Genomic DNA, 18,979 nt, shown 5'->3' on the forward strand with positions numbered 1-18,979 from the left:
CACACATGCATACGCCCCTAACACTGTCATTTCTGATACCCCTTAAGAAAAAGAAGTACACTTCAAGTTCATTTTATGAAGTATACTTAAGTAATGCTCAATTATACACTCACCTAAAGGATTATTAGGACCACCATACTAATACTGTGTTTGACCCCCTTTCGCCTTCAGAACTGCCTTAATTCTACGTGGCATTAATTCAACAAGGTGCTGAAAGCATTCTTTAGAAATGTTGGCCCATATTGATAGGATAGCATCTTGCAGTTGATGGAGATTTGTGGGATGCACATCCAGGGCACGAAGCTCCCGTTCCACCACATCCCAAAGATACTCTATTGGGTTGAGATCTGGTGACTGTGGGGGCCATTTTAGTACAGTGAACTCATTGTCATGTTCAAGAAACCAATTTAAAATGATTCGAGCTTTGTGACATGGTGCATTATCCTGCTGGAAGTAGCCATCTGACGATGGGTACATGGTGGTCATAAAGGGATGGACATGGTCAGAAACAATGCTCAGGTAGGCCGTGGCATTTAAACAATGCCCAATTGGCACTAAGGGGCCTAAAGTGTGCCAAGAAAACACCCCCCACACCATTACACCACCACCACCAGCCTGCACAGTGGTAACAAGGCATGATGGATCCATGTTCTCATTCTGTTTACACCAAATTCTGACTCTACCATCTGAATGTCTCAACAGAAATCGAGACTCATCAGACTCATCATTTTTCCTGTCTTCAACTGTCCAATTTTGGTGAGCTTGTGCAAATTATAGCCTCTTTTTCTATTTGTAGTGGAGATGAGTGGTACCCGGTGGGGTCTTCTGCTGTTGTAGCCCATCCGCCTCAAGGTTGTGCGTGTTGTGGCTTCACAAATGCTTTGCCGCATACCTTGGTTGTAACGAGTGGTTATTTCAGTCAAAGTTGATCTTCTATCAGCTTGAATCATTCGGCCCATTCTCCTCTGACCTCTAGCATCAACAAGGCATTTTCGCCCACAGGACTGCCTTTTGTGAAATACTCAGACCGGCCCGTCTGGCACCAACAACCATGCCACGCTCAAAATTGCTTAAATGTGACCCCGTCTGTGAAACCCCGGCTAAAGTCGCATAATCTAATTAGGAGATATAGAGCATCAAAGTAGTCATAGCCATAAAAATGACCAAAACAGGCAATTTGTGTTTATTGCTGTAAATGATAGATTATACCAAGGGCTTTGAGATGCAGTACTCGATTTTTCATTTATAATATTATAAATACTGAAATAAATGATTTTATTGACGCTACGTTTTATTATTTTGCACCAAAAAATACCGGACGTGGGCTTCTTAAATATTGAATTGAATCGTCTCTTTGTTTACTTTGGACGCAGAAACAACTCCTGATTCTTATATCATTCGGTTCAGAAACGTATTTTTTACAATTACAAAGTGCAAACAGACCATAATATCAATCCGCACGACCAAGGATCAGATCAGTGTCGGGAAAGGCAAGACAACGGCGACTTAAGCCGGGTTCCGATTTCTGTGTGGATTTCTTTGCGTCATCACCGACATTTCAGGAACAGTTTATTTGTTTCCTAACTCCACGTGAATTCGCTCTCTGACAGGGCGGCCGCGGGCACGCGAAGCGCAAGAAACAGAGCAGCTGATAGTTTAATTAATAATGATTAATATAGGCCTACTGTTTTTTTGTAGGCTAAATAAAGAACCCGTATTATATATTAATATAAAAAAGTTGCGTGTGTCCTTCGGAAGCAAAGCTCTTGCGTCTGATATTTTGGTTTCGGTTTGTAAACCTATACGAATACATATATGAATGAGAACATAAAGTGCAGAACGTGCTTTATGTAGGCTAAAAGAGTTATTAAGCACAATGAGCCATGAAAAAATCCTAATGAATCATAATCTAATCGAATTGTGAGACAAGTGAAGATTCACAGTTATGACTAACTATCTGCACAAAGTTTGAAACAGACCTGTTAACTTGTTAGGGCATTAGGCCTAGTCCTGGATTTACAACAAATGTTACACAGTGAGATTTTCTATGGATGTTTTATATATTAATGGATATATATAGGCCTATTAATGACATTTTCTACTGAGATTTCATTTTACTAATAAAGTTATAGTCTACAAATCATTAGAGTGAACTGACTTTGTAAATCAAGCTCTTGTGGTGCCCCCATTCGTTTCAATGTTTCACGCTTTTTGGACATGCACATCATAATAAATAGACTTGTTTTACAAAACTAAGAATTTTACCATAAATGTGTCCTATATCACTGAAAATGGGAGAATCTTAGCTTTAATGTGGTATATGGCACATTATCAGAATAATAATGGTTAAAATGTTTTACAATTTCAAAAATAAGCTGATTTTAAAATTGGAATTTCTCAAAATCATGATTTTCTGAGGCCGAAATTCAGCTAACTTTTGACATGATCTTACTCAGTCAATATTAAAGATATCAAGGTTATATTTTCACAGAATGTTCTTTACATTATGTAGAATGATTTTATGTATAAAACAGCGAATTACAAAAAAATGACTTTAGCTGGGTTTTCACAGAGAGGGTCACAAATCACCTTTCTTTCCCATTCTGAAATTCAGTTTGGAGTTCAGGAGATTGTCTTGAGCAGGACCACACCCCTAAATCCATTGAACTACGTTTTTCATTTGTACTGCATCTGTTCTTATTAATTAACTTTTAAGTATACTAGTAGTTTACTATTTTAATACTTGTAATAATTTTTTTAAAATGTATACGAGTATAATCTCACTAAACTAGTTTTATACTGCAAGTATACTTGAAAGATTTTTAAGTGAACATAACATCATACTTATAGTTTACTCTTTATATACTTTAAGTATACTACTGTGTTCCTATTTAGGTATTTTTTATACTTGAATTTTCCATTTTAAAAACATTTTATTATTGCTTCATGCATTCTTTTTTATCAACACTTGGGTAGGTTTTATTAAAAAAAAGCTGGGAGAAAATAAAAAGCTGAGAAAATATCTTTTTTGTCAAAGACTTCGTCCATATGGGATTCAGAACGATGATCAAAACAGGCCAAAAGTACCTGGATGACCTACTACTGTCGAGATTCTGAAGTGTGCATATGATGGACACACTGTTTAAGGAAAATATGTTTCACTTGATAAATGGTAAATGGACTGCATTTATATAGCGCTTTCAACAGACCCATGGCCACCGAAACGCTTTACATATTGCCTCACATTCACCCATTCATTCACAGACGCCGGTGTCAGCCATGCAAGGCGCCATCCAGCTCGTCGGGAGCAGCTGGGGTTAGGTGTCTTGTTCATGGACACCTCGACTATTGGTCAGGTGGAACTGGGATGGAACCACCAACCTTCCGGTTTGTAGACAACCTACATGAACCACTGAGCCACTGCCGACCCCTAGTCATGCCACATGTCATTATATTTAACCCTCTGGTGACTTTTTCAATTAAATTCAATTTCAATTAAATTAATGTACTATATTTTAGTTTGATTATGTTTTTTTATTAAATGTTTTGTATTTTTAGCCGATATTACAGAACTAAATTATATTTACGCTGTACTAATAATAATCTATTTTTTCACTTTTTGAACATAGACCTGAAAATTAATTTGAGTAAATCTTGAATATTTCAGAGCACAGACTTAAGTTTGATCTCTTTTCAAAGAAGACACTTGGCAGATTACTGCTGAAGTGAAAAACGTTTTTAAAAAAGTGAACTGAAAAAGAGTTACAGAATGTAATCAAGTTGTGTTCCAAATTTGAGCTTGACATCTCAAAAAAATTTGCTTTTTCATTTCCATTCATTTCCAATGACAATTTTTTCCAGGACCATTTCATATTTTCGAATCATGTCCAGGATTGGAACGATGAGTCCACTGCAGGCAAGTTAATAGAAGTGGAGCTTAACTTACATCCAAACATGATCATACAGAAACTTGCCGTAATATGGCGAACATGGCATGAAGAAAACTCATCAACAGTGGTTACAGGTAACAATCACAATACTAGACAAAGGCCCTGTCCCAAATGGCACACTTCATATGCACTTTTGGTCTTGTGGACTTACAATGGCTGCCACGTGCGGGTGTCCGTTAAACCCACGAGACCGTAGAGTGTCCCATTTGTCATTTAAGGTCTCAGAAGGGTGCCCTCAAGCCCGCACTGGTGCAGGTTCCGCAGCGGACTTCTTCCCGACAGTCAAAGCGACGTTACGTCATGAAAGTGCGGACTCGTAGGAAGGCCGCGAGGGTTTAGAGTGCCATTTGGGACAGGGCCAAAGACGCATGGCCTAAATACACAGAGACTAATGACTAACCTGTGAACATTCAAGACAATGAACCAATGACAGAAATGAACTGAGAACCCACATGACTAAATCAACCAATGACAACATGACACGAGAGTAGGGAAGCACATTACATGATCACATGAGGGCACAATGGAATCACATGACAACAGGAAACCTGACAATAAACACAACAAGAACATGACACATGAACATGAAAACAGAACCTAGAACATTACAAGGATTTTGTGTTTTCACATTGCAAGTGTCAAAACCTTTACCAAGTTTTGTACATCCCGATGAAGTAAACAATTCTACAAAAACTAAACGTAAAGATTTTTGGTCAAAAATGACCAAAGAGCAGTTTTTCAAAGCTCTATGAAATCAACAAAAAGTGGATCTCTAAGAAATGAAAGCTCTAGCATAAGTTCTGCTGGGAAGACTCAATTACTACGTCCCTTATTGCCTTCATTCTAACCCAATTATATTCTCATGCTCACTGTATAAAAGCCCGGTACTAACACATGTTTGAGTTCGCAGATACTGAAGCGACGATTACGCAGATCTGAAGCGACGATAACCCCCATCCTCCCCACCACCACCAGGATGGTCCTGTCCATACCTCCCGGGGGGTCGGCTGCGCCCCTGCCCTCATCTTCAGGCAGGAATTGCAGATCCGATACCCTCGGATTATGCCTACGGACGGGGCCTACGCCAAATTGACTTTGTATATTATTAGCTTGCTGAGCTATTATTAAATGCACTATTGTCGATATAATTCTCCCGAGTCTTTTCTGCAGAACTTGGCATGTGTGTTTTTAACTAGACTTTGTCTTTTCATTATTGTGAACACTCTTACATGTCACTGACCCACATACACACGACATGAGCTGTAGTTGTGCTTTCAGGTGTGAAAAAGCTCTTGCACATCCATTCCCGCAAGCATGGACAAATCAAAATACACAAAAAGAAATAGAAGGGGGGAAAAAAATAGTAAAACTAATATACTTTTTATCCTTACATGGCAGCGGTTACCACACACACAGACCCACAAATCCTGTTATGGCAGGTCGTCTTGATTGATGTAGCAGCTCCACTCAGGGTTAATATACGCTCATAAATTATGCATGAGATGATGCCATCTCTCTATTCTCCAGCGCTCCATGGGGTACAACTGAGGCCCAAGTCAAGACATTTCTCCTGTCTCCGCTCTTCCTCTCTTTATTATGCCATTCGCATAGAATGGGAGAGGAGGAGAGGGGTGGGGTTTTAGTGGACAGACTGGTGCATTCTTTTGGTATTTATTATTGAACTGTTGGAAATGGTAGATATCATGAATTAATAACTTGTGAATCTTTCTCTGTGTGCCAGAGGGACCCATTCTTTTTCACTTTCCATTCTGAACGAGTGCATGGAGTGGAGAGATTTGTTTGTTTTATTTTGAGTTACGTAATTATATTTCAGGGAGCGCTTTTGCTATTGATATTGACCTATTGATTGATTCAGCTGTCGCCTAAAGTTCATCTGTTTCCAATACGTTTTAAAGTTGTTTACTGAAAATAAAATTGAGTCCAGCCCTGCTAAACAGCTTAAAGCAGTCTAAGACTATTTGATAGTTTTACCTAGTCAACATTGGTGGATGACTCTGTTACTGCACTTTATCAGAGTATTTTATTTGGGGGGAATTATTGCTTTTGGTTACACTTTGTTTCAATGGTCCACAAACTATAAGTAACTTTAAAACTATATGTAAACTATCAGAGTATTAAGGCCCCGATATACCCACAGCGAAGTTCTTTTTCGGTCTTTGTTTAGGGGTAAAACGAAGTTTGAAATATATGAGCAGCGACATACTGTTTTCGAATATCCAACGCCACCTAACGCCCTGTCACTTTTATTTATAAATCACTTTATACAATAGATTGCTTAAAATCAAGCAAATTTACCATATTAAACATTAAAAACCGTGGGCCTCATTCATGAAATTTTTGTAAATATGAGAAAATTCGGAGTAATTTGCACATAAAATGGACCTTTACAGCAACCTTTTCACAAACGCTTCGTATAACACAGATTCGGACGTTAAACATGTGTATATTAATGAACTTTAAACATTCATATAGGGCGCTTGTGCGCACTCATTCATAGTTAGTATAATCCTCACTCATGAGTTACAACTACGCAAAAACGTGTCCAGGAAGGCTGTGGAATCTTCTGGACTTCCTTCTGGTTTGACTCCAGTATATCGCATAATGCTAAAGAGACCAATTGGCCATATGCCTAGCAATATTAAATTACCATAGCATTTTTAGCAGCTAAAAAATGTCTGGTGCTCTTCTGAAAATGGCCAGCTGGTGGTGCTTGAAATCGCTTTGCAAGCATAGCTAAGATACCTGGTTGCTGATACAGAATATCCATGGCAGTAATGTGTTTGAAGAATATTACTGAATTTAAAAATGCAGTAACCTAACCAGCAAAATTAACTTCTCCATTGTTGTTCAGTCGTTGTACAAGTAGGATGATTGGTCGGTGTAGTACTTGTTCCGCCCCTCCTCCATTGTGATTGGACTGGTGGGTAAAAAGTGAGTGTGAGAAGCGCTGCCTCTTACCCAAAGTTGAACCGTTAACAAAAAAAAGGGGGAAAAAAGACCAGGCAAATCAACTGTCAAGCCAAATGCAATGTCATCAGTTTGCCTAAATTAGAACACAGAACGTTCAAATGTTTTACGCACAATTTACACGTGGTAGGGAGCAGGTGTACATTTTGAAAATACTAAGATTTTCGTGAATCCGACAAATTTGTTCTGCTCGTGTTTCATGAATGAGGCCCAGTGTCAGTGTCTCATTTCATCAGAAGTACAACTTCATTTTCTACTATAAAGCGACTCTCCAGTGTGTTCATGTTTTCACTCGAGGACGTCTGACCTCGACCGACTGAACAGGCCAAATAAACCAGAAAAGATTTTCCCGTGAAAGAAGGCGGAGCCTCTGCGCACACCTACCTATTATGTAATCTCCATGGACCAATGGGAGTATGAAGGTGTTTAGCAGCTGGAGCAAACTTTTCCGGAAAGTTAGCTTTGGCAAGCTGTTTCGAACTCCTGATTTTGTTCGAAATGATGTCACTTCAGTTCATTCTTCAATTTCGCTTGAAGTAAATCAGGGCCTTAAGCCTGGAACACACCAAGCCAACGCAGACGAACTAATGGCGACGAAAGCAGACTGCGGGGTCGACTCATGTCGGGAGAGCCTGGGTCCAAAGTTGCCCTGACACACCAAGCCGACGCTCGACACCCGAAGACCGAGCAGCACATCCGTTTTGCGCCTGCGTAAGTGGACATACCTTTCTGTACCAGAAGCAGGCAGTAGCTGAACAGCCAATCAGAATGATCAGATGGCCCGACTGACCGATGAGCTTTGAGAATTGCAAAAAAATATTGTTTATATTTTGAGAAGGGTCTTACTCAAAGTAAATAAAGCAACAGTTTTTAAATAACGGAAGATTATGTAAAAGTATGGTATTTGGGGTAAAAGGCACATGATAATAAATGGTTAGCTGACTTGAATATTTGTTGACATGACATGGTTAGAATCAGATGGGAAATATCATATATTCAGTTGGTTGTCCACCTTAGAGATGATCATCATATTTATAATGAAAATAATATGATAATAATCATATCATATAATAAAAAAATATATTTGTTAGGCTACTACAGTAAAGTATTATGGGATCTCATCTTTATTTTAAAAATATTGACCATCAAAATAAAAATAGTTTTTCCTTACTTTTACTTCAATAAATTCCAAAGCATAGCCTAATATTTTTCTTTTTACTCAATTACATGTCCCTCATTATTTTAATGTAAAAAAAAAACTAAAACTTGCTCTGAGAACCAAGAACAAATCATTTTGAACCAATTCTTTTTTATTAATTGTTTTAAATGCTTAATTAATTTCAAAACCAATTAAAACCAGCCTGGGAGACCAGCAATCCCTACATTGGGCTAGTTTAAGCTTGTTTTTTTAGCTTGTGTGTGAAATAAAACCCCCAATAATGTTAAACAGTGTATTGATACAGAATGATGTCATAATTCAAATGTGGCCTTTGTTAACTGTGAAATACAATCAAAAGTTTGAGATAACACAGCTCAGACAAGTTTACCTCTCCATGAACCCGCTGCATTCTGCATTCTCTGACAAGAAAATATCAATTGCTGTCAGAGAAACCTGAAACATGAAATCTTAAAGCATATTATATCGATGTATGTCAAGATCCTTGAGGTTGAATCAAGGTAGTGTGTGTGTGTGTGTGTGTGTGTGCATGTGTGTTCACTTAAAGTTGATTATGACTGCTTGTGAAACAGCACTGAGAAAAGAGGTGTGTCCACACACATAGACTGACAGTGGCCACCACTTCTCTAATACCCCCTGGAAGGAGGGACCTATGGCTTGGTGGAATCCCTGATGAGCGTCTTTGACATTGATTGATGAGGCTCGGTTTCATCCAGGGCACAGAAGCCTGGCCCCCTCCTGCTATTTCAGGTCTGTCTTCACGCTGGTCCATTTCTCATAAATGACAATCGTCAAGCTCAGCGGTTTGAAGCTGTCATGATGACCAGTGTTCACATAAGAAAACATTGTTTAAGTTACCATAACAACCAAGAGTGAATTGGGGCAACAGGTGCCTGTTTTCTAGCAGCAGATGGGCTTAAAGGCCCACTGAAGAGCATTGAAACACGCAGCGTTATTCACTGTGATGACGTGTGGTTGACATCGACTGGGGCTGGATGTAACCGATCGGCGAGAGTTGCCACGTGCAGGCGGGGAGGAGCTAAAAACGGAGACGTGAAGTTGGACACTTTCTGCTTCCCGCAGTGACGCACACACTGTGTTTGCATACTTTACCACAGCTGAAGTGAAATAAATGCAATATCTGTCAAATACACAGATGTTTCAGAGTCATTTTCATTCAATACCTTATGTAGGCCTACTGCTTAATACAGCATCTGCACAAGAATACATTTCAACATAAGCCTATACTATCAATGAAGTGGGGTCTACGTTTTTTATCAGTTTTATTTTGATAAACACGACACAATATAACATTTATATTTACTGGATTTACTGTTATAAAAAAAAGATTTGTGAGCATTAGTGGAACTGGAGGTTTTTGAAGAAACATGAAACACGTGCTCGCCGTCATGTGGTGAATCCGGCCAATCGTGGAACAGATCCACATGCAGCCGCTCTGGAGAAGCTGCGCGGAATGAACCAACCGGCTGCTCTCGAATCGCTCTCGCTGTACTTTGATGGGATACGTCATAGTCCCAAAATTTCAGACAAAATTTCGAACCTGTAATTTCCACTGAAACAGGACGACAGGGCGGGACATAGAGCAGCCCCTCCCCTTTTTAAAAATAGCCAATTGCGTTTCGTTTATATCACAGCGGGCACGGCCAGAGCCGTTGAGCTCAACAAAGCCGCATTTGACAGCTTACGACAGCCACAGTCTAATAGACTCCCCTTTTAGATTTAAAATCAAACTGAAAGAAAAATAGTGATCATAACCATGCTAAAGATGTGGAGCATAGTAATTTATGTTACACACTCTTCCATTCGTCAGTGCTGTTCCTAATGCCGAGTCTGTCTCCTCCTAATCTCCACCCTATCGCTTTAAAATATAGCATTCTGGGGAGTATTCAGGCGGGTCCGTTACGTTTTGTGGTTGGTGCCGACTCTCGCATATAATCCAGTTCGTGTGAAACCTGACTTCATTCGCTATCCCCTATATAGTGCACTATGTGCCATGTAGAAAATAGTAAATGTGAGAACAAGTGACCGGTTTTATCCTCAGCTTCAGCGTCTATTTATAATGTAGGGGGCGGACTTCAGATTCTAGAGAGCATTTGATTGGATGGAAAATCTGATGAGAAGCTGAAGTGCAGAGTGATGTCATCAAAATCACTGATTCATATTGGCGGAAGTGAGAGACTGTAAGTTTGGACGCTTATATCTTAATGCAAATTTTGTCATTGTTTTGGAACGCACTAGCTTAACAGTAAGGCTAACATATTCCTAATAAAAGCCCAAAAAATATTTCATGGGGACTTTAAAGCTGCATTCCGTAAGTGTTTGCGCTCTAGCGGTTAATAAACAGAACTGCTGCGTCTTGCGGAAGAACATTGCAGCCGGAGCTACTTCTCTCTGTTTATGTCTATGGCGAGTCACGCAGGGACTGTGCTCCTCCGCAGCGGTTCCTAACAGATTGGGCTGAAATAGTCCCAATATAAACACTTATTATAAGTGTACCATAATGATCCAGGGTAAGACAAAAACACGGTTTGGAAAATGGATTCATTTTGTACATTCTCATTATATCATTTTTGCAAATCTTGAAGACAAAAAAAGTTACGGACAGCAGCTTTAAATGAAGAAAAAAACAGCATGATAGAGCTTATTGTAAATCATATGCACAAACCAACATAGGCGCATTGGAGTGTGAATCAACATCTTTAGCAAAAATCGAAAACTTTTATTCCTTTTCACAAAAATTATGGGTCACACTTTAGTTTACGGTCCAAGTCTCAAGGCTTTTGCCTCAATAAACTCCTAATAGTTTAGGATTAAGGGATGCATTAAGGTCATGAAGAATAAGGCATTAATATGTGCTTTATAAGTACTAATAAACAGTCAATATCCTAGTAATATGCATGGTAATAAGCAACTAGTTAATAGTGAGAATTGAACCCTAAACAAAAGTGCTACCAAATTGGTCCAGATTAGCGATTGATACAAATGTATTTTGCACAGTTTCTTGCACAATAATAGTATGTTATGACCAAGCGGCAACCTCCCACAGTTTCTCTTGAAGCCAATACGGAAGTCTTAAACTGCAATTCATCGACTGGCCGCTAGGGACAGGCTCCAGAAGGAGCAGAATCTCATTGAGCTCATGTTAAAATGCCCAACTTTACAGCAGAAAAAACATGTTTACAGTCTGGGACAAATTGTGGTTTTGGTCTATACGGCTAATTTTGCCCTTCATGACAATTGTGAGGGGGCTGAATTTTTTTATAACTCATTCATTTACATTATATAAAGCCTAAATGTTCTGCATAATTAAGGGCGTGGCCACTTTAAATGACAGGTGGATAGCCATTTATCACCTCAGCTCGACCCACGTCCCGCCTCTTTGCCCATTTTCTGTTATCCGGGAGTGACGCACGATGACGCGCTGCCAAGATGGCAAAGGCCAGCTCGTCCCTACTTTACACTTCAAAACTGCTCTTCAGAATCCAATGGGTGAAGTCATGTACACTACGTCTATATTTTTTACAGTCTATGGTTATGACCACAAAACACTTTTACCATAGTCCATTATTCAGAAACGCGGCAGCTTACCTGGTACAGCATTGCGCTTGTGATGAACTATAATTAATATAGAATATTGATAATTAATAAATGTATTCCTAAATAAATGCACATTATATTTTAACCACTAATATCTTTAATTTGTTAATTTATAATTGAATAAATCACCTAAAAAAATGGTTTGGAATCTTAAGAATTACCTCGAAAACAGGTTTTTACGACAGTCACCATTTCAATTATATCTCAACAACAGATGGAGTACAAACATGATTATATCATAAGAAGGTGGACATGTTTCCTGTTCATTCAGTGCATGAAACTCAAAATGATGGAGCAGGTCACATTTACAGTGAGGGAGAGCATTTAATGATGCGCTTGGCATGTTGCGTTCACCCAGATTGCCTCAGTAACTCAGAAATGTTTATTGATATGAAATTCATTTAAGTACGCTATAAATGTAATTTGATTCAGCACTTCACAACCCTCTGGTCAGTTTGTGGTCAGCCATGTTTAACTAACATTTAGACCATTAGTTTTGTGCCAGTAATCATTAACACCCTTAAAACAAAAGCAAAATCATTAATAGTCATGTCACGTCCCTCTGCCTCTAGTGCTGGACTTGTTTGAGACTTTTATTTCTCACAGATGATGGACTGTGGCCAACTGAATACACTGAGCCAATGCCGCCGGTGCTCGGTGTTGTGCAGTCTGTGTTCAGTAACTGCTCTGGATATTGACATGCATTATAAAGCAGGGAGGATGGATGTCAAGCTACTATTTTTACATGCTGTGACCTCTGACCCGCTTGGATAGCTGCATAGATCCTAGTGGGTTGAAAGGCCTCGTTTTGGAGAGAGGAAAGAGATTCTTTGACTGGTTCTCTTGGCTCCAGGCGTGAAAAATAATCAGACTGTTTTTCCAACTGACACTACTGTTGTGAAAGTGTGGCTTGAGCATGCTGGGTGCTGCATTGTTTTTGGTATTGAATTCATAACTCATTCCACCTCAGAATTGATTTGGTTTTTAAGTGCAAGTTTCCTATCCAATATTGCTTTGGAAATTTCATCTTCAAAAATAGAAGAACACATTGAATAGAGCACCCTAAATAAGTCAAAGTCCACATGTAATCGGTGTAAAAAATTCAGAAAAAGGGTATGTTCAACGCTATCTCGCAACCAATGTGTGTGTATTTTACGAGGTGGCTAATTCATACGAATTTGAACGACCTCACTCGTACAAATTTGTACATTTTGTCTAAACCCCAGTGACGGGTAGGTTTAGGGGCGGGGTTTGAGGTAGGTAATTCGTACAAATTAATACGAAATATGAATTTGTAAGATTTGCTAAATCGTACGAATTCGTATGAGTGAGGTCGTACAAATTCGTATTAATTAGCCACCTCATAAAATATGTATGAATTGCTGTGAGGTCGGGTTGTTATGTTCACATACATTGTCAAGACGGGGCAAGTTGTCACATAATTTAAAAGCACAATATGTAATTTTTTGCCGCTAGAGGCCGCTTGTTGAAAACAAAGGCGTAGCTTGATCATGCCTTGATTTCACTGAGATTTTATTCTGCCGCAGACGAGTGCTTCTGCTACTTCCACTCATGCGTATGTGGGTGAACGCAGTGCTGTTTTATCATATTAGTGACCTCGGGACTGGAGTCTGCGCAGTAGTGACCTCGGGACCATAGTCTGTGCAGTAGTGACCTCGGGACCATAGTCTGTGCAGTAGTGACCTCGGGTTCGGAGTCTGTGCAGTAGTGACCTCGGGTTCGGAGTCTGTGCAGTAGTGACCTCGGGTTCGGAGTCTGTGCAGTAGTGACCTCAGGACTGGAGTCTGTGCAGTAGTGACCTCGGGACCATAGTCTGTGCAGTAGTGACCTCGGGACCATAGTCTGTGCAGTAGTGACCTCGGGTTCGGAGTCTGTGCAGTAGTGACCTCAGGACTGGAGTCTGTGCAGTAGTGACCTCGGGACCATAGTCTGTGCAGTAGTGACCTCGGGTTCGGAGTCTGTGCAGTAGTGACCTCGGGACCAGAGTCTCTGCAGTAGTGACCTCAGGACTGGAGTCTGCTCAGTAGAGAGCAGGAAGTAGAACCGCGATACTTACTATGCGCCTTTTCTACGCAGTTTGGCTGTTCGTCCACACGCAAACGACTTTTTTGAAAACTCCGGCCAGGGTGAAAATTTTTGGAATGATTTGTTTTCTTTCGATAATTGTATCCAAACAGTTCCACATAATAAAATCGAGAAGTCGAGAACTTGTTCTCGACTTCCGTGTGTGCCTCCACGACGCATGCGCGAGAATATGACGTAGCGCCGGTGTTCGGGAATCGATGAAATACACACTTAAGCCCCATTTTGAGCACTACGCCGAGACCTAAAGCACGATCAATGTAGAATCCAACAGCTTAGACACGCGCGTCTTCCTCTGCTCGTAAACAAATCGCTTCTGGGTCATATGTCCGAACGCCGGATCTGCGTCATATTCTCGCGCATGCGTCGTGGAGGCATACACGGAAGTCGAGAACAAGTTGGATAAAGGTGTTATTTTGATTTTTTTTTGCGCACAAAAACTATTGTCGTCGCATTGTATGATTATTGTAGAGCCACTGTGGTGAGATAGACTTTGTAACGACGTTTTAAGTGCCTTTCATGGATCTTGGAAGTGTCAATGTACTGAATGCCAATGGAGGCCTGTGTGAAGCCTTTCTCAGCCATCAGCTTTCAACTAAAATATCTTCATTTGTGTTCCGAATATGAACGGAGGTCTTACGGGTGTCCAACGACATGAGGGTGAGTAATTAATGACAGAATTTTCATTTTTGGGTGAACTAACCCTTTAATATACTACAAAATATAACAAGAAATCGAGGGTAATGTGGATATGATGTCATTGATAGGTGGTCCGTGTCCTGGTTGAAATTGCTTGTTTCTCTGGATTTAAACATTCTTGGAAAAATTTTGGATATATAAAACTGTTCAAGTGGTGTTTGGATATTTTAATCCAAAAATCTTACATATTATGTATTTAAATGTTATGAATTTGTTATAAAAACAAATTTGTTATTTACAAATAACTATAATAATACATTTTATTTATAATGAGCTTTTCTCACATCCAAAGCACTACAAAACAGGAAATGGAGGTAAAATACAAAAATTACAGACATACAGTAAAACAAACAATAACTCAACACCCTGTTATTTTTAAAATTATGGTTTTTAATGTGTTAAACACAATTAATATAGAATATGTTTATATGATTTTATTATATTGTTATAATAATATATTGTATATAAGTATACATGTATATTGTATATAAGTTAGCTGAAAAGCTAATAATAGGCAGTTTAATATTAGGTTATTAGGTATTAGGTTGCACTGTAACGGCATGCCCCAGAAATTGACTCCAGTCTTCCTTATTTATTTACAGTTATATTTCATTTGTTTATTCTGGAAAATGAGCTATAAAGTTTCAAGTGTCATCCGAACTTTAATAACAGTGAAATTTGCATCGAAACCACAGCTAACCATACCGCATAAGCGTCTGACACACACAAAGAATATTTCTAGAAATGGATTAAATCCGAGCACGTTGAGGATCATTCCTCTCAACCCTTCCTCTCTCTGTCAGTTCCCTCCATCAGCTCATTATTCAATGGAAATAAAAAGCAGAACTAAAGGGAGAGAGCTCCCCTCTGTCTGCTGTCATTACGCCTCGCGTTAGCTGCGACGACTTCATTTCCTGAGAGGTGAGCTATGGAACGCGCCGTTGCTCAGTGACGGGAAGAGACAATGGACTGTCACATGTCCAGTCCGATATATTTTATCCACTCATCTATTTTCATTAGGGCCGTCAAGAGATACTGCCATGCTTTTTTTTTTTTTCTATTGGGCTCTCATAATTTGAACCAGAATAGGAGACAATACTGACAGTGAGGAAACAGAAAATGACAGAAAACAAAAGAAACATGAAACATGTCACCGTGGCTGTAGGAAAAGGTTGCGAAATAATTGCCTAATATAGCATTAACTCTACTTTATTGCTGCTAGGATATATTGCACAGCATCAACATCGTCTCATCTGAGCTAGTGATGGGGAGTCGACTCCAAAAGAGTCGATTCCTTGACTCTGAATAGCCCCAGGCCGAATCCAAAATCGCCCCTAAACCCTCAACCACTATTACCTACTTTAGTCCACTAATACAGTTCACTTGAAGGAGTGAACGAAAACAAGTGAGTGAATTCGGACAGCCAATGTCGTTATTGCGGTGCATTGTGGGATTGAATGAGTGCACTCAATAACGTCTACTATGGTTTCGGACACCACTACAAATGGCTGTCCCCTCAAATAGTGCCCTATTTAAGGGTTATTGGGGGGGATATTTGGATTCAATTTTGGCCCCAGAGTCTCGACTCCAGCACAGGAATCGACTCTCTGTGTCGACTCTGTCGCTGTGTCCGAAATCGCTCACTTGTTTACTGATTCTCTAATCCCTATAAAGTGCATGGCAGTTGAGCGCACTATAAGCAAGGAGTGAATTAAATGAAGCGAGGAATTCAGACACGAGAGCTGTCGCAGAAACTGTCACACACATTTATTTGAGTGCTTACTTTAGAAATAGAAAACAGTCACAGCGACTTTAGTTTGTAATTATACTTAGGCTTCCTCCATGCTAGCTTTAGTTTAATTGATGGTATACTAATGCAATAAATATAGATTTGGTTTTCCATGGTTAACCATGTGTTCATAATAAATCATACAAACTCACATCAAGAAGAAACACATCAATAAGTGTACATTATTGTAGGTATTTTAATATTTAGTATCTTCAACTCACCTTTTAAAACAATGATAATGTGCATTTAGCGCCATCACTCGACACTGTTTTTCATGACTTTTTCCTCTGTAAAGTTAGGTATCGGCAACAGCTACACTTTAAAAAAAAGATTCTATATGGCACCAAAAATGGTTCTTCGTCGTAATCATAGAGGAACCACTTTTGGTGCTATATAGCACCATATCTTAACGTGTTCTGTATATGGTAGCTGTGCTATATAGCACCTTAGTTAGCAGTGCTATATAGCACCTTAGTCAAAGTAACCGGTGAAGAACCTCTGAAGAACCGCTGAAGAACCACTGAAGCACCATTTTTGGTGCCATATAGAACCTTTTTTTTAGAGTGCAGGTAGAAACGTTGATAGCCATTCATCAGTCCACCACCAACAAAAGAAGGCTTACGATCAAGTCATCGCTAAATTGAACTAATTTGGATGGTCACGCTAAAAGTGTGTGGTTTTAAGGGGATTTTAAGGCTTTGTGTCGGGGGAAAATAATTTAAGTGTGTAACAACTGCAATTTTGTCTTATTTCTGACCCTGTTTTGATGTGAAGTAAATGTCGAGGAGTTGATTCCATAGACTCCTACAGTGGGAGTCGACTCCAAAAAAACTGAAATCGAATGCCCCTAATCTGAGCTGCCTCATTGGTCTGTCACCGCTCGTCAATGTCAAAAAATTTTGAGATGACCAATCAAATCAAAGTAGGCGGGCTTTATGTTCACAGAAGCTGCTGAGCGTGACGCTTCAGTTTAACAATCATAAAGTACGAGATATGTAAGTAGCTTAACTAAACATTTAATATTTGACAGCTGTTTTAGAAAATAAATGTTAAATGACGACAAAAATAATCTAGCAAAATTTATAAACTTTTGTCTAATTCCGCCATTTTCAATTGAAAATAGGCCATAATTTACGTAGCATTCATGTATGTAATAACAGTATCTGTCAATGTGAGAGGACAAGAAACATTAGCCCATTTTAATCATATTAGGCATAATACTAATAATGAATGTGTACATTCTGTGAATGCATTTAATAAATGTTTCTCTTGAAGCCAATACGGAAGTGACTTAAACTGTAATTCATCGACTGGCAACTAGAGACAGACTCCAGAAGGGAGCAGAATTTCATTGAGCTTCATGTTAAAATGCCCAACTTTACAGCAGAAAAAACATGTTTACAGCCTGGTACAAAATGTGGTTTTGGTCTATATATCTAATTTTGCCCTTCATGACAATTGTGAGTGCGGTGAATTTTTTCTCTTTTTTACTCATTCGTTTACATTATATAAAGCCTTAAAGTTCTGCATAATTAAGGGCGTGGCCACTTTGAGTGACAGGTGGATTGTCATGTGTCTGCTGTGTGTTAGTCATCACGTAACCTCAGCTCCGCCCACATCCCGCCTCTTTGCCCATTTTCAGTTATCTGGGAGTGACGTGCGATGACGCGCTGCCAAGTTGGCAACGGCCAGCTCGACCCTACTTTACTCTTCAAAACTGCTCTTCACAATCCTATGGGTGACGTCACGGACACTACATCCATATTTTTTTTACCGTCTACTAGAACTAACTACTAGAATGGATACCAATCATATAAATATCTACAGAATAAGTATCTACCTACCTGGTTTTGACTAGGTCAGATAAGCTTAAAATAATATGAAGGAAAAACAAGAGGTTCATTTTGAAACTGGAGTGTCTGGCGCCTCAAACATAAAAACAGTCAATCTCATCAGAACATGAGCTTTAAGCACAAAATGAAGGTTTTTTTTTACTTTTCTTTTTTCCTAACCCCACCACTTCCCAATCAAATGATATAATGCTTCATTAGTGGCCCAGAACTGTCGGCTTTTAGTCCTCTTCTGCATTTGTCATTATCTCAGCTCTATGAGAGAGAGAGCAAATTGATCTATTCATCATGGCTGAAAAATACGAGGAAGAAACTAAAGAGAACGTGGTTCTCCAGAGCGCCACACTCCCACGGTGGGTCGTGTAATCGTCAAACGGAACTCTTCCCTTCTTTCTTATTATTTATCCATATTTCCTTCACAAGCTGAATTACAGTAGCATAATAGCAGTTGCTGAACTAGTTGCAGAGCCATGCAAACTCTACTGACCCACTGTATTGTTACTGTGACAGTTACACACAACACATTAAAACCCCACCACCGTGAAGCATCTCAATGCAAACAGCATGGGGTTTTCTGGGTTAGATTGACGTATGCACACTATGGGAGGAAAGGATACACAACTTGAAAATTCATGAGACTTCTCTGTTCCAGCGATGAAGAAGGAAATGAAAATATCCTATTTCAGCCGCTGGTCTGTTGCTATGGATGAAATTGGGATGAGATGAAGGAATAAATGACATGCAGCGACAGAGATAATGTTTGTACACTGACAGACAGACATAAGTCACATCTAATCTAAACGCT

General features: G+C 39.4%; 1 long non-coding RNA gene across 1 annotated transcript in view; it reads left to right on the forward strand.

The window, feature by feature from the left end:
• LOC307134681 overlaps nt 1–4,941 on the forward strand; it is a 49,677-nt gene extending 44,736 nt beyond the window's left edge. Inside the window, exons 3-4 of the long non-coding RNA XR_013817593.1 lie at nt 3,265–3,387; nt 3,862–4,941. This is a non-coding gene — a long non-coding RNA (uncharacterized lncRNA). The remainder of the gene's footprint in view (nt 1–3,264; nt 3,388–3,861) is intronic.
• The last annotated feature ends 14,038 nt before the right edge of the window (nt 4,942–18,979 follow it).

This window comes from Gobio gobio, assembly GCF_949357685.1.
Source record: "Gobio gobio genome assembly, chromosome: 12".
Lineage (NCBI taxonomy): Eukaryota > Metazoa > Chordata > Actinopteri > Cypriniformes > Gobionidae > Gobio > Gobio gobio.